A 13,433-nucleotide genomic window follows, 5' to 3' on the forward strand; every position below is an offset into this window, starting at 1 on the left:
TGCAAAGAAAATAGGGCCAGACACTTTTCTGTGGTGCCCAGAGCCAGGATAAGAGGCAACGGGCACAAACTGGAACAGAGGAATCATATCAGGGAATATCAGGGAGCACTTCTGTGCTGTGAGGGTGGTGGAGCACCGGCACAGGCTGCCCAGAGAGGTTGTGGAGTCTCCTCCTTGGAGATCTTCACAAGCCACCTGGACGTGGGCCTGGGCACCTGCAGACGGTTAGACCAGATGGACCCAGCGGACCCTTCCACTTCAGCCATTTTGTGATTCTGTGAAGCACGTGCGTGCTCCTGGTGGAGGTTTCTGACACGAAGGAGCCTCAGCTCCCCAGGACACAAGGATTAGTTTTTATCCTTTGTGCCTAACAAGATATTGCTCTTTAAAACAGTCATTGGTGCACAGGAATGGGAAACATAAATGCCATTTCCAAGAGAGACGAAAATATTTTCAGCATAATAACAAATATCCTGAAACAGTCTGCGCTGGTGAGTGAACAGAGGATTACATTTAAATTCAACATTCTTAATGTACATTTCTAATCTTAAATTTCTAAAAAGATTAGCCATTTACAGGATGAATAACAGCTTCTGCAGTCATTGCAGCTAGTATAAAAATCATAAAGGTTAGCAAACTGTGTGGATCGGAATATAAACTAATCGGCATCTGGGATTAGGAAGAAATCTCCTCCAATTCATTGGTAAAGGCTTATTCAAATACCGAACGGAGTCCATTATTCTGTTTTGCTGTTAATAACTCAGGTGACATTTGCCATATGCCATCAAAGAGCCTAGGGTCAATATGAATTTTATCTCTGTTAAGGCCTGCAGATTCGGCCTCAAATTGTGAGTCCACAGTTCAATAGCGAGTTGAGCATTCCTGGTTTTAAACAGTTTTTGAATGCAGTAGGGATTATTTTGGGAATTGTATAATGCAAAGGTGCAAGGGAGGAAGCCCAGGAGGGGCAGAAAAGAATGGAAATAAGATTTTGACACAGGATAAATTCAAAACAGGTGATTTTTTATTTTTTATTTTTTTATCTTAGCCAATTGTGCTAAGGTTGTCCTTTTAAACTGGGATCACTGTGTATCTCCAATCAAATCACACTCAAAGCAGTTATTCTAGCATGTCCCTAGCTGATTTACACAGTAATTTAGGCATGTTATTCATATGCTGAGTTTCCTACAGACAGGGAAATAAACTGAAAGATAAAATTTTCATAGTTTAAAAAAAAAAAAAAAAAAAGTGAAGGTTTGGCCTGAAAGCAAGGATAAGACTCAATATGTGTCCTGTCAGTCTTTCCGGAAGAAAGGTTGAAAGTTAGACAGCCTTATATAGGAAGAATTGCACCTTAGTTTCTTAAGCTTCAAAACCTGTAGGAAAGTCACTCCACACGCATGGTACAAGAGGGGATCTTGAAGATCATTTCAGTGCCTCATTTGGGGGGGGCACCTCTCCTACCAAGAATTAATCAGATGTGTTTAGGCGTGGTGGTAGTTTTCACCCAGAAAAACGAGCTGGCTCTACAAAACTGTTTTTTTCTAGAGCTGCCAAGCATTGCAGCTAGCACAGCCAGCTTCAGACTCTCTGAAGTCTCTGTCTGCAGCATCTGTGTCCCACGCATGCACAGCCCAGACGTGCTGTATCTCCTGACCCTCCGGACAGTCTGTGCCAGCCTTGTGAGGTGCAGGTGGAGAGGATGGGCAGTCTCGTTTTCCCCAACAGAATCCAGCTATCACAGCATTGTGTGTGATTGCCAGCTCAAATTAGAGGTCCATGCAGCCCTGCATCTTACCTGCTTTGGGACAATGGAGGATGTCTAGAGAAGAACATAAAATGAGGGGATTATGTGGTGACACCTTGCTGACATGGGTTCCCTCACTCCAGTTTGTTACAGCAAAGGGATTTCTTATGCCATTACCAGTGCTTCTGTGGATCTTTTTCCTTCAAGAATTCACCCAAGCCCTTTCTGAACCCACATAAACTCTTGGCATTCAGAGCACTCAGTTTCGTGAATGCCCTGTAGCAAGAAGCTGTCCAGTACAAATTGCATGGACAACAACTCCCTCGGGCTGTTTTGAAGCTGGCACCTGCTGTGTGCCTGTGGTGGCCCTAAGTACAGAGGTGATGCTGTCATACGCCTGGAAACCCTGCCAATCATGAGACTTGACAGAGCAGCCAAACACACTCAGTTTCCAGGAATATGAGAAGTTATTATGGTTATTTCATAACACTGAGTGAGGGTCTGCAAGCTTACAGCCCCAGTATTACACGAAATGCAGTGTTCCCAGAGGTTCCTCCTTGGGCCCTAGCCAGAAAAGAACTGCTCACATACAAAACTCTCCTTTCAAGCCAAAGGGACAACACCTGTGAGCAGTCACCCCACAATTCGTTTTTCCAAGTGGGAGAAAATATGTTCCAAAGGGCGCTGAGTGACAGATGTGCTCCACGCTAGCATTTGGTTCACAAGTCATAAATCTGCTTTGCTCACGTGGGTCTGGGGTAACCATAAAACTGCTGGAGATGGAAACTGCAGGAATTTCAGCCAATGGCTGATAACTCACTGTAGTTTGAATATCTTGCGTGTTACTGAATCAGAACTTAAATTAAAGGCAACATTTAAAAGACACTAGTGTGATTTCTGAGCCTCTGAATTCCTTCCAGATCTATCCTTTGAGCACTGAAAATATTTAGCTATAATAAATACAGGTCTAATACAAGCTAAATATACTAAAACTGTACACTAAAACTGTGGTTACCAGTTGATGTGGAGGGTTCTCTGCCTGGGCTTTACATGCACACGCTGCCTGAAATTAAGGTGGGTGGTCTCAAGTAAGCGATTTCTGAAAATCATTAAGATAAGTAGCAGAACAGGCAAAGTCCTTGTAGAAAATCGCATATTATTAGAAAAGTGAAAAGAGTTCTATATTAAACACTCTCTCTGAAACAGTGAGACTAGTAACAAACCATCCTTCAGAGACAGAAGGAAACTTAACAACTCCCAGAATACCCAGGCATAGCTCAAAATACAAAGAAATATAATTTGCAGAAATAGTTCTGCCTCTTCTTTGGGGAGTATGATGGAGAGCTCCCAGACACGGTGATCCTTGCAGCCACAATACACTGTGAATGTAATAGGTATGGGTAGCTTTTGGGAACTCTCACATGCTCAACTGACTTGTGTGTGATCTGGCCCCCTCAAACACTTCAGCTTCCCCAGTAGTCAAATACAAAGGATGTTACAGCCAAGGAAACTCACACTTAGGTAGTGGAAGGAGGGTATTCGCCTCATTCTCGCTGAAAAGGCTGTGGGATCTATTGCATTGCATTGTGTCATTACAAAATGGTTGCAAACGTCTGTCCCTAGGCATGAAACCTGCTCACTTGATATGGAGCAGTGCGTCAGCTAATGAGCCTTTATTTGCCTTTCCAAATGCAATTACTTGTTACAGGTAGGAGGAATTTTGCAGTGGTGGGTTAAGAGTAATACAGTAAGAAAAAGCACATTAGGCAACTTTTCTAGTCTGTTCTTATTCAAAGGTACTTTGCTCTTCTTCTACCACAGAAGTTCTAAACTCACACATCAAGTAGAAGTTGCTGGCAAACTCCGAGGAAAGGTGTCCTTTTCTTTCATCGTCAGCCAGAGGTGATCCTGCCGTCTCCCTCCACCTCCAGTGGCTCTGTCATCTCTGAGGTCAGTCTTCTGCTTCTTGAACATGCCTTGGCTGTTTATGAAACGTGAAATCAACATCAACAACCAGCAGTGACTTCAAGAGAGAAGCCTTGGGCTAACAAATAATAAAAAAATCCTCATTTTTTTTTGCCCACAATGAGAAAAATCCATACAGCCACCACCTAAGGGCTTTCATTGCCTTCGGCACTGAAGGAATCCACATTTAGAGAGTGCAGCCTAAACATTTTCACTCACTGAGCTCATCATTTATTTCGGTGGCAGACTTCCCTATGTGAGGCAACCTCGCCAGTCATTAATCCCTCTTTAGATTAAACATGAAAGGGGGTCTATCCTCCCATTAGCACAGGGGAGATGTACTAATATGGCCCAAATTAATGTCCTAATCATTCCTTGACAGAAGAGAATTTAAAATATCCCAACTCTATCATTCCGAAATCATACAGTCTGAGGCTGATCATTTCAAAATTGGGGTTGGTCATCAGGGATCTCAGATTTCAGCTGAATTATTCAGAGAGCAAAGTACTGAATATGACCACACAAACCATGTTAGGGCAGAGGGGAAGGGGAACGAAAGGGGGAAATCAGGAAACATCAGTGAAAATCAAAATGCGAAGCGTTACAGCCAGACCCCCACCTCCTCCCAGTTATTTACAGCTCCAGGACAGCATTTTCCTCCAAGAGATTGCTTGCAGAAAACACCATCTTTGCGCATACTTGCTTGAATACACATTCGTATGGGTTTTCATTCTTAGTGTTTACTGGGGCCCTGGTTACATTCTCCAGCCAATTTACTCATATAATGTGTTTTTTTTCTCCCTCTGGCTACCGTGAAACAAAGCTTCAAAAGGGATGGGCAGGAAAATATTCCCTTCGCTAATGTTTGTCTGTCCTAAATGCTGAGTGTTTCTCCTTCCCTGGAACAGTTCTCACTATTTACATGTGTGTAGCTGCGTGCATACCACAGCTTACTAACCCCAGTGCTCTGCACAAAGGATAAAACTGAATAGGGTTATTCATAACCAAGCCCTCGTGCAGCCTGGCCAGCACTAGGATTTCAGTCTATGCTCACGGGGCTTTGATTAGTCCTAGAGAACCAACCTGGATAATTATTACTTCAAATAACCAAGAAAGGAACATATTACATTCTCTAGGAAATATTATGAGTGAATCAGGATTTGGGTGTTTGCATTTGTTTGTTTGTAAATGTTCTCATTAGCTCATCCGTAAGATTTAAGTTCCATGCAGGAATTACCAGGGGAAATTCTATAGACTGCTCAGTGAAAGAAGGCAGAAAGAATCTTGCAATACTCCTTTTAGATACAAAAGCTTATGAATTTCTAAATGCCACAATTTTGTTCAGAATATTCATCACAATATTGTTAATCATATCCTTATTGACTACACAAACCATTTATAGAAAGTTTCACAGAATTTAAAAACAGAGCTGAGAGCCTGATCTCCTATATATCTCAAAGCAACATGTTTTAGCCCTATTTTAAAAACCAAAAAAAAAAAAAAAAAAAAAAAAAAAATTAAATCACAGCAGTTAAGTCTTCAGAAGAGTAGATTTGTGCATGAGTGGAAATGAACCTGTCACTACCAATGTTTGAGACCTGTGCAAAAGAAATGGACTAATTGAGAAAGATCTAGATGATCCCAGTACACACACCATGCCTGTACTATAAGGGGAACCTCTATCATCTTCAAGATCCCTGTCAATCTGACAGGAGGCAAAAGCTCCAACCCCTTCAGCTAGTGGAATTAGTTCAACCATAGATATGAAAGCAAAATCCAGCATCCAGGCACCTGTAGCTGGGAGGGGTGAGTTGCACCAGTGCAGAACTCTGGCAAAAAGCCATCCGAGGGCTCATCTCCAGCCATCCGTTCATCTCTGATGCTCCAAGGGAGTGCAGAAAAATGAAACACCCAAATAACCAAGATATATGTGGCCAATTTCATCTGAGAGGGAAAAAAAAATAAAAATCCTTCCTGAGAGTCTGCAAGACCTAACTGAAGCCACAAAAAAAAAAAAAAAAAAAAAAAAAAAAAAAAAAGATTATCTGATAATAATTACTCTCTCAAAACCACAAGCGTTAGGTGTGGAGAGCAGCACAGGCAGCACTGGTTCCTGGAGCATCAGGAGGGACCGAGCAGGAGGGGACAGCAGGTCCTCAGCCGGAGAGACAGGAACTGCCACCAACCTCCTCACAAGGCTCCCACTCACACATGCACAGAAAGATGTTTTCCCACGAAGCAGATGAAAGCATACATTTAAGAATACATATTTAACTTCCTCTTAAACATTCCTACCTATGACAGCACTCACAGAAGAAGCAGTTTTATTATTTAGGGCTCTCTGTACTCTTTCAAGAATGGATTTGTCTAAACTAAACTCGCAACCACCGGGTCTGGAACATCCTTGTCAGGAAGATAAACTTGCTACTTGCTCTTGGGTATCTTTTCCATAGGTCACTACTGATCTGTGGTGACCAAGTCACTTCTCAGCTCTTCCCCTGATGGGCTGAATAAGTTGAGCTGCTTATGCCTCATGTTGCCGTGCCTGTTTTCGGAATCCTTTTTCATACCTTCCCTTTGAACTTACCTCAGTTCTTCCACACTGCTTTTGAACTGTGAACGCCAAAACTGGACACAGTTGCTAACAGTAGTCTTACCACTGTTGTGCACGCGGGCAGCATCAAATCCTCTTATCTGCTTGATATTACTTTTTTTACATCTTGGGATTGCATTGGCCTTTTAGCCACAGAGTTACAGTGAGATTTCATTTGGAGGCGCTTATCCAAAAAGAATCCTAAATCTTTCTCAAAGTCCTTGCTTTCCAAAGGAGAGCCTCCTGCTCTGTGTAGCCTCTTGTCTTTATTACCTTGTACCTAGCTAGTATTCAATTTTTTCCTCTTTTTTTTTTTTCTTTATTATTCTTTATTAAACGACTCAGGTCAATCAGAAAAAAAATGCCCCTTAATCCCTCATTCCTACATTTGTTCACTGTTAACCTGTGCCATGTGTACACTTGATTCTGTATCATTACTTACATCAGTCATAAAAACATTTGGCCTTTAGTCAAAACCTGATTCCGATTAAGGAATCCATTAAAAAAGAGTTTCATATAACATCCAGGGTCTGCTCAAAACATTAACCAAAGCAAAAATGGGAGCTCCACCACCTTTTTCAACCTGACTTTTGCCAGGCATCAGGTACACAGGAGGAAACTTCTTGTTATAGCTAGAGCAGCAATACCAACCCTTGGCAGAGTGTTGCAATGATGAACTAACTCCCTGACACCTATACAATACTGCAGGGATGGTGTCTGTCTTACACCTACCTCATAAGTAAACTTTGGAGTAAATCAGCCCTTCCAAAAGGGGTGTCCACAGGTTTGCGAGTCCCCTGAGTGCATCCAGGCTCCAAGGTATGCATGCTTAGGGACTTGGTGCTTAGGGACATGGTTTAGTAGGTGACATTGGTAATAGGGAGATGGTTGGACCAGATGATCTTAGAGGTCTTTTCCAACCTTAATGATTCTGTGATTCTATGCACACCTGGCCACACCTCGGATCCATCCCCAGAGAAGCCCTGGAGATCATCGGTGTCCTTCTACCAAGGTAGAGGACCTTCAGTGGGGCTGAAGGGACCTGTGCTGATCATCTGGGTACCAGAAAAGCAAAGATCGTGGGATGTAGCACCGTCTCCATGCACCCCAAAGCCTATACATGGCTCCTTATAGAGTCAGTGGCAGCTAACTCAGGTGGCAACTGTGTCCTCTGGGAGCCTCAGCAGCACCTATTTCTCTTGGTCTCCCCCCTGTGAACCTGCTTCTGGTTCTTTCCACAGCCTGGCTCACGAGGTACTTAACATTTACAACAAACCTTGGTATTTAATTAAGCTGAACTACATCCCAGCATTGTGCTAAGATTGTTTTGGAGGCCATCGAAATATACAGAAAAACAATGTGTAGCTGCTTAACCAGACTATTACGGCACAAACTTGTGCCCCTCTATTAAATGACAGAATGGCAGCATCTCCTCTCCATGCCCGGAGTGTCACAACACTGTTTCACTCAGAGCTGAAATTAATTATTTGACAAGAATGGGGGGAATGATGTGTCTCCTAAAGGAAATGTGACTGAGTCATTTATATTTTTTGTTCTCGCTCTCTGTTCTAGTTAAGCCACAGATGGCAGAAAATAGGAGTCAAACTAATTTAATACAGACATTCAGTTCAAAATGACATGTATTTTAGTTTTCTCCATATAATTATGAGGAATAGGTGGAAACATTTTTACCATTTTAGACAAGCAAATCAAACAACACAACTCACTCCAAAATCACCCTGAAAGTCCAATTCCTCCTACACCCCCTGCTCATAAACCAACGTGGAAGAATTGTTTCAACAAAACTCGAGGAACTGCTGCAATGACTTCAGCAGCAATGAAAACGTCTCTCCACGGGATTGAGTGGGACTAGGGGTGAGCTGGAAATAAAGTTGTTAAACAGAATCTTCAAAAGCTTTCTAAAAGTCCCAACAAAAGCCTGACTTTTCTGCTATCCCCCAACCATTAGAGATTTTCACATAATTCAAGACAGAGCTCTAGACTCTGCCAATATAGTAAAATAGATTTAACTTTTATTACTGCCCACCAGAAATCAAAATCATGACTCTAGCAGAACCCACTTCTGTCTTTTGGGGGAAGTTTTAGCAAATGGTTCTGTCATATCTAAGAGAAATCAACTCAATATACTGCTTGCTCTTATAGGACCAGACTCCTCTCGTTCCCTTGACAAGTCAGGGACAAAGTTTCAGCTTACACACCTAAAATCACAGAAATCTCTGTTTCACCAGTTCCAAGCAAATGACTGTATCCACATAGTTCATGGTCAGGTTAAAAAGCTAAATGCCTAAGAAAACCAGGTATGCTTAATAAAACATTCCTGTGAAAAACCTGAGAAGAATGGCCCAATATTCCTGAGATGATCACATATCATCCTCACCTGTTGGTAAAATATTATCACTCCGCCTGTAGGTTATCATCCCTGTAGTGACCATGCAAAGTTAGGCTCTCCCTGGTGACACTGGGTGATGACGCAGACAGAGCACAGCCTAGGGGTGACAGCTGAGGACCCACAAGTGTAAGCGGCCACCCAGTGGATGCTGAACCCTGGGCAGTGCCCGAGAACACCCAGGAGCAAACCTCCTGCTGGAAACCTCAACTTTGGCTCAGTCACAGGAATTAACAAACTGACATTTGGGCTGTGAATAATTCCCAAAGGGATGGAAATGATGTCTGAAGATCAATCCGTTTCAGAACAATAGTTGCCTGCCTTGATTGCTACCACATCGAGGGTGCAGAGGTGTACATGGTTTGGGATGCAGGAATTCAATGATACATTTCTAACCAGGTTCAGGTGCGAGTGTATTTTAAGCGTCAGCTCTGCCTTCCCCCTGATACTTACTCCGGTTACTCAGCAGAAGAGAAAAGAGAAGGAGATGCTTCCTTAAAAATGGTGCATTCACAGAAGTCAATGATGTTTTACGCTGAATTCCACAGGTTAGCAGTTTTTAGCAGCTTTAAAACATCTTAGATTTATATTTTGGCAATTAACTCAAGCTGCATAGCTAAAAATTACTTTAAATGTCACTTCCTGCTTTCTTTGGGGAATTACTTTTCTGCTTAATGTTAAGGATAATTGTAACGGATATGTACAGATGAATGTTAAAAGTACCAGCTAACAGTCTTTTCAAATAAATAAAAATACATGATTAAAAAAAAAAAAAAAAAAAGGGAAAGAAAAAATGAAAACAAAAAAGTTATCTTCCTGATCTCCACTTCATTTTTCAGAACCCTTAAACACTTTCCTGGAAATCCGCTAAATACCTGTTACCAGGATTTCAGGCAGCAGCAAATTAAACCATTGGCATTGGTATCCAAGCTGTAAACCTGTAATTAAGGAGAACTTCATTAGCTGAAAGCAGGAGTCAAACCTTGTGGCTAAAGTTTGGATAACAGACATTTGTCTTTGGCTGTGGCTTAAGAAAATCTTGTACTACAATTTTGGAGATGAAATTTCATTACCTTTGAAATTGCTCAACCTGCATCAAAAAGCAGACATTTTTAGTAAGAGTATAAAGAACTATATTTCAAATCCCTTAAAAGAAGCAAGAATTTCACTCCCTGAAGCACATCCAGCCCTAAAAGACAAGGTTTACCATAAAATGAGTGGGAAATTCTTATGGGAACCCCTTTGTAAAATCCTGGTACCTGATTACTATGTTGGTTCCTGAAATATGCCTGCAGCTAATCTAATAGCATTGCCATCAAATATTTTGCAGACTACAATGAAATCTCCAATAAGATGAATAGATCTGTGTGTCTCCTAATATTTTATCAGAAGATGGACTTGATGCTCTGACAATTCAAGATGCCATTAGTTTTGATATGATCAGCAAAGACAGGGGAAGTTGTATTATTCTCATTCTAATACATGCCTTGGAACATAATGATCTATTGCTAAAAGAAGAAATCTCTTCTTTCAGGGGAGCAAGCTTTACCAGCCACCAAAGTCTCACAGGCTATCAGCTGCCTAATCCAAAACCAGGATTCTCAGGAACAATCCTCAGTCTGTCAAGTAAAACTCTGTAACTAATTTCATTAAAAAAACAAAACAAAACAAAACAAACAAAAGTAACCCACCCACCCATCCCAATGAAACCTGCACCACAAGGTATATATATTTTTTTTCCCATGTAAATCCACCTCTTGTTTCATTAGTGTTTTAAATACCCTTATTTTCATTGGTAATGAAAATAATTTCAATAATAATAAGGCTCAAAGGAGCCTTATTACTTGGACAGCTTTGCCTCCCTTAAAATATGAGCTAAAAGCAACATTTCCCAAGTGCTGAGAAAGGACATACAGGGCAGCACATTGGTCCCAGTGGCAGGAGCAGCACCAAGCTCAGAGGAGCTTCTCCACACCCAGGTATTAACCCTAATCTTTAAAAACAACTTCTTGCACATCTTGACTCCACTGAACCATGAGAGCGATGCCCCAAATCATATTTCTTCCACCTGTGCCTCTCGACAAAGCCCACATGTAGATGCCCTCCTCTCAGAAACAGAGTAGAAAAATATGGAATAATAATTAAAAAATAAAATAAAATGAAGCACTTTCTTCTGAAATTAATGAAGTTGCTAAAATAAGAAAATTGAGGCAAGAAAATTAATGTAGAATACTGTATTTAATGTAATTATATGCTTTTTCTTTGTGACAATTATGGCTTGAATTTTGAGTTAAATTGGTTTAGATTTAGAATCAAGTCACTGAGGATCAAGAAATTATTTGAAATTTATACCTAGAAGTAAAATCAGAATCTGACCCTATGTCAGCATTTGTAAATTGGGCATTTAATAAAATTTGAGGGGAAAACTAAGGTCAAGATTTGAGCTCTATCTATCTGAACTGAAAGAGTACACTCTTATCTTGTACGAAAGTACACTCCTAAAACGAAAACCCCAGAAAATGGTCAGTATAATAGACCCATAGAGCTTCATAGCTTAAAAGTGCTGTCCAAATATTAGCTAAATCCTTACTATAAACCTGCAAGGCAGATAAGATGGAAGCACTTATGCTAAAAATAAATAAAACCTAGAACTGTCTCATATAACTGTAAGATTTTATTAAAAATAAACAGGGCTGCTTGGTACCCTTAACCTCAAGGTCGCAAAACAAAGTACCAGGCACTAGAGGATAGCGGCAGAAACCAGTCCTCCAAAATCACTGTGTCTAATTAAGGATTCCAAAGAAACTCGGCTTTATGCTCTCTCCTGTCTCAAAGCATTCGCTGCGAGAACATTCAAATGCCACCGGGAGACTGACATGCTACTTGTTAGGTCAACAGTCCCATCGAGACTTCTTCTCCTCGGCTTCGTCGGATTCTGGGTCAACTGGATATGCTGGGCAAATAACACCGCGCCAGGGCAAATAACAGCGAGCGGGGCTCTCGTGTTTAGAGGGAAGGAAATGAACAGGGGAAGGGAGAAAAAAAAAAAAGCTGTGTGGAAATCGGAAGAGTGTGTCATGTGTGTGCTTGCTAAATAATTCAGATTTAAACTGTTGTGAACTTCTGACCCTCACACTCCACCGCCATGCGCCGGGCTGGAGGTTTCGGCGCTGATACATGATGGATTAAGGACAAAAACGCATGGAGCCTTCCTGTTTTCGAAGCGAGGCCATGTTCTGCTAAAAGCATTCTAATATTAATGACGACGGCTGGGTTTAGAAACGTTTTAGCCCGCTGCAATCAGGGACTCTCGGGTTGTTTGCAAGGTTGGGAAGGGGGAAAAGGGAAACAGCCCTTTTAACGCTGCACCCTGCCTCCTGCCAGGCGTCGTGTCCCTTCTTCTCAGCATCGTGTGGTCGCCCATTTCTGTGGGTTGCCCGCTCCCCTGCCTTCCTTCCCTCTGCCTCGCTCGGCTGTCACTTGGCACCGCCGTCTCCCTTCCAACACGGCGGAGCGTGCATTTCCCCACGACGCGTCTCGAACTGGAAAAGTACGGAGAAAGAGAATTCTATTAAGCTTATTTTTTTTATTTATTTATTATTTTTTTATGCTCGCAGGAAATATAAAGAGACAAAGTGTTCTGCGGGTAAAACTACAGCATATGCAGATTGCGTGCACATCAGAAAGCTCACTACAAAGCGGCACGCACGGAGACAAGATTACACAGAATAGAGAGACAGATGCAGATTTCCACGCGTAAAATCTGTAGTGACTCCAAGCGCGATGGATATTTAACAGGAGAAGAAGGATGAAAAAAAGAAAAAAAAAAAAAGAAGCCCTGTCGGGAGCGCATCGTACCGACCTATTCAAAGACTCCCGTGGACTTCAAGAGGCTTTGGAGCACGCCCCCGGAGAGAGATGATTTAATAAAGCGGGGTAAGATTTCTTCCCAACTACGAGGCTACTTTGGGAGGCAGCCGGGTGACCTTTGGGGGGAGGCTCCCTGCCACCTGCACGCAGGGCTGCGGCCCGGAGGACGGGCAAAGACGAGGGGACGAGGAGATGGAAGGGGAGATGGAAGGGGAGAGCCCCGCTGCCGCCTGCAAGGGGGGAGGCTCCCGAGAGAGGCAGGGGGAGAGGGAAGGAGGAGGGAGAGAGGGAGGCCGGCAGGGAGAGAGGGAGGGAGGCCGGGGAAGGCGGCCCGTGCAGGGCGGAGCGGCCCGGCCTCCTCCACCTCCCTCTTCCTCCGCGATTGGCCCGGCCCGCCCCTCTCCCCGGCACCCCGGCCTCCTCCCTCCGCGGCTAAAGCGGGCAGTAGGTGAGGGGAAGGCGGCCAGACGGGAGCATGCCCGCTGCTCCGCACCACCACCGCCACCGCCACCAGCAGCCTCTAACACCGCCACCTCCTCGCCCAGCCTCCCTGCCCGGCCTCCAGCGCGGCTCCCGGCTGCCGGCTCCGCGCTGGGCTCTGCGTTAAGCGGCGGGGGCTGCGATGCGCAAACCACCGCAGCCTCCCCTCGCCGCGCAGCCTCCCGCCGCCTGACGACGCGGCCCCCGGGCCTCCCTGCGCCCCCCGCGGAGGGAGGTAAGCGGCGGCTGCGCGCCCGCGGAGCCTCTGCCTCCTTCTCTCTTCTTTCTTCCTTCCCCCCCCCCCCCCAACCCCTTCCATTCCCTCCCTTCACCGCCGCCAACCTCCCCCCCCTCACCTCAGCCTGCGCCTG

General features: G+C 43.6%; 1 protein-coding gene and 1 long non-coding RNA gene across 9 annotated transcripts in view; one reads left to right on the forward strand and one right to left on the reverse strand.

Moving 5' to 3' along the window:
• Positions 1–11,368: 11,368 nt before the first annotated feature.
• On the reverse strand, positions 11,369–12,932 carry LOC119716632 (uncharacterized). Its single transcript, XR_005264984.2, has 2 exons — positions 12,575–12,932; positions 11,369–12,254 (listed from the first exon to the last, which is right to left on the reverse strand). It is a non-coding gene; the product is annotated as an uncharacterized lncRNA (long non-coding RNA).
• Positions 12,790–13,433, forward strand: part of KLHL29 (kelch like family member 29) — a 387,462-nt gene continuing 386,818 nt past the window's right edge. For 2 of the 8 annotated variants that reach the window (XM_072036500.1, XM_072036498.1), the window contains exon 1: positions 13,165–13,297. The gene's annotated coding sequence lies outside the window, so the exon portion shown is untranslated. Of the gene's footprint in view, positions 13,298–13,433 lie in introns of all 8 variants that reach the window. The other 6 variants (XM_072036497.1, XM_072036501.1, XM_072036502.1 and 3 more) reach the window with 5 other exon arrangements.

This window comes from Anas platyrhynchos, chromosome 3, assembly GCF_047663525.1.
Source record: "Anas platyrhynchos isolate ZD024472 breed Pekin duck chromosome 3, IASCAAS_PekinDuck_T2T, whole genome shotgun sequence".
In the NCBI taxonomy this organism is placed as follows: Eukaryota; Metazoa; Chordata; class Aves; order Anseriformes; family Anatidae; genus Anas; species Anas platyrhynchos.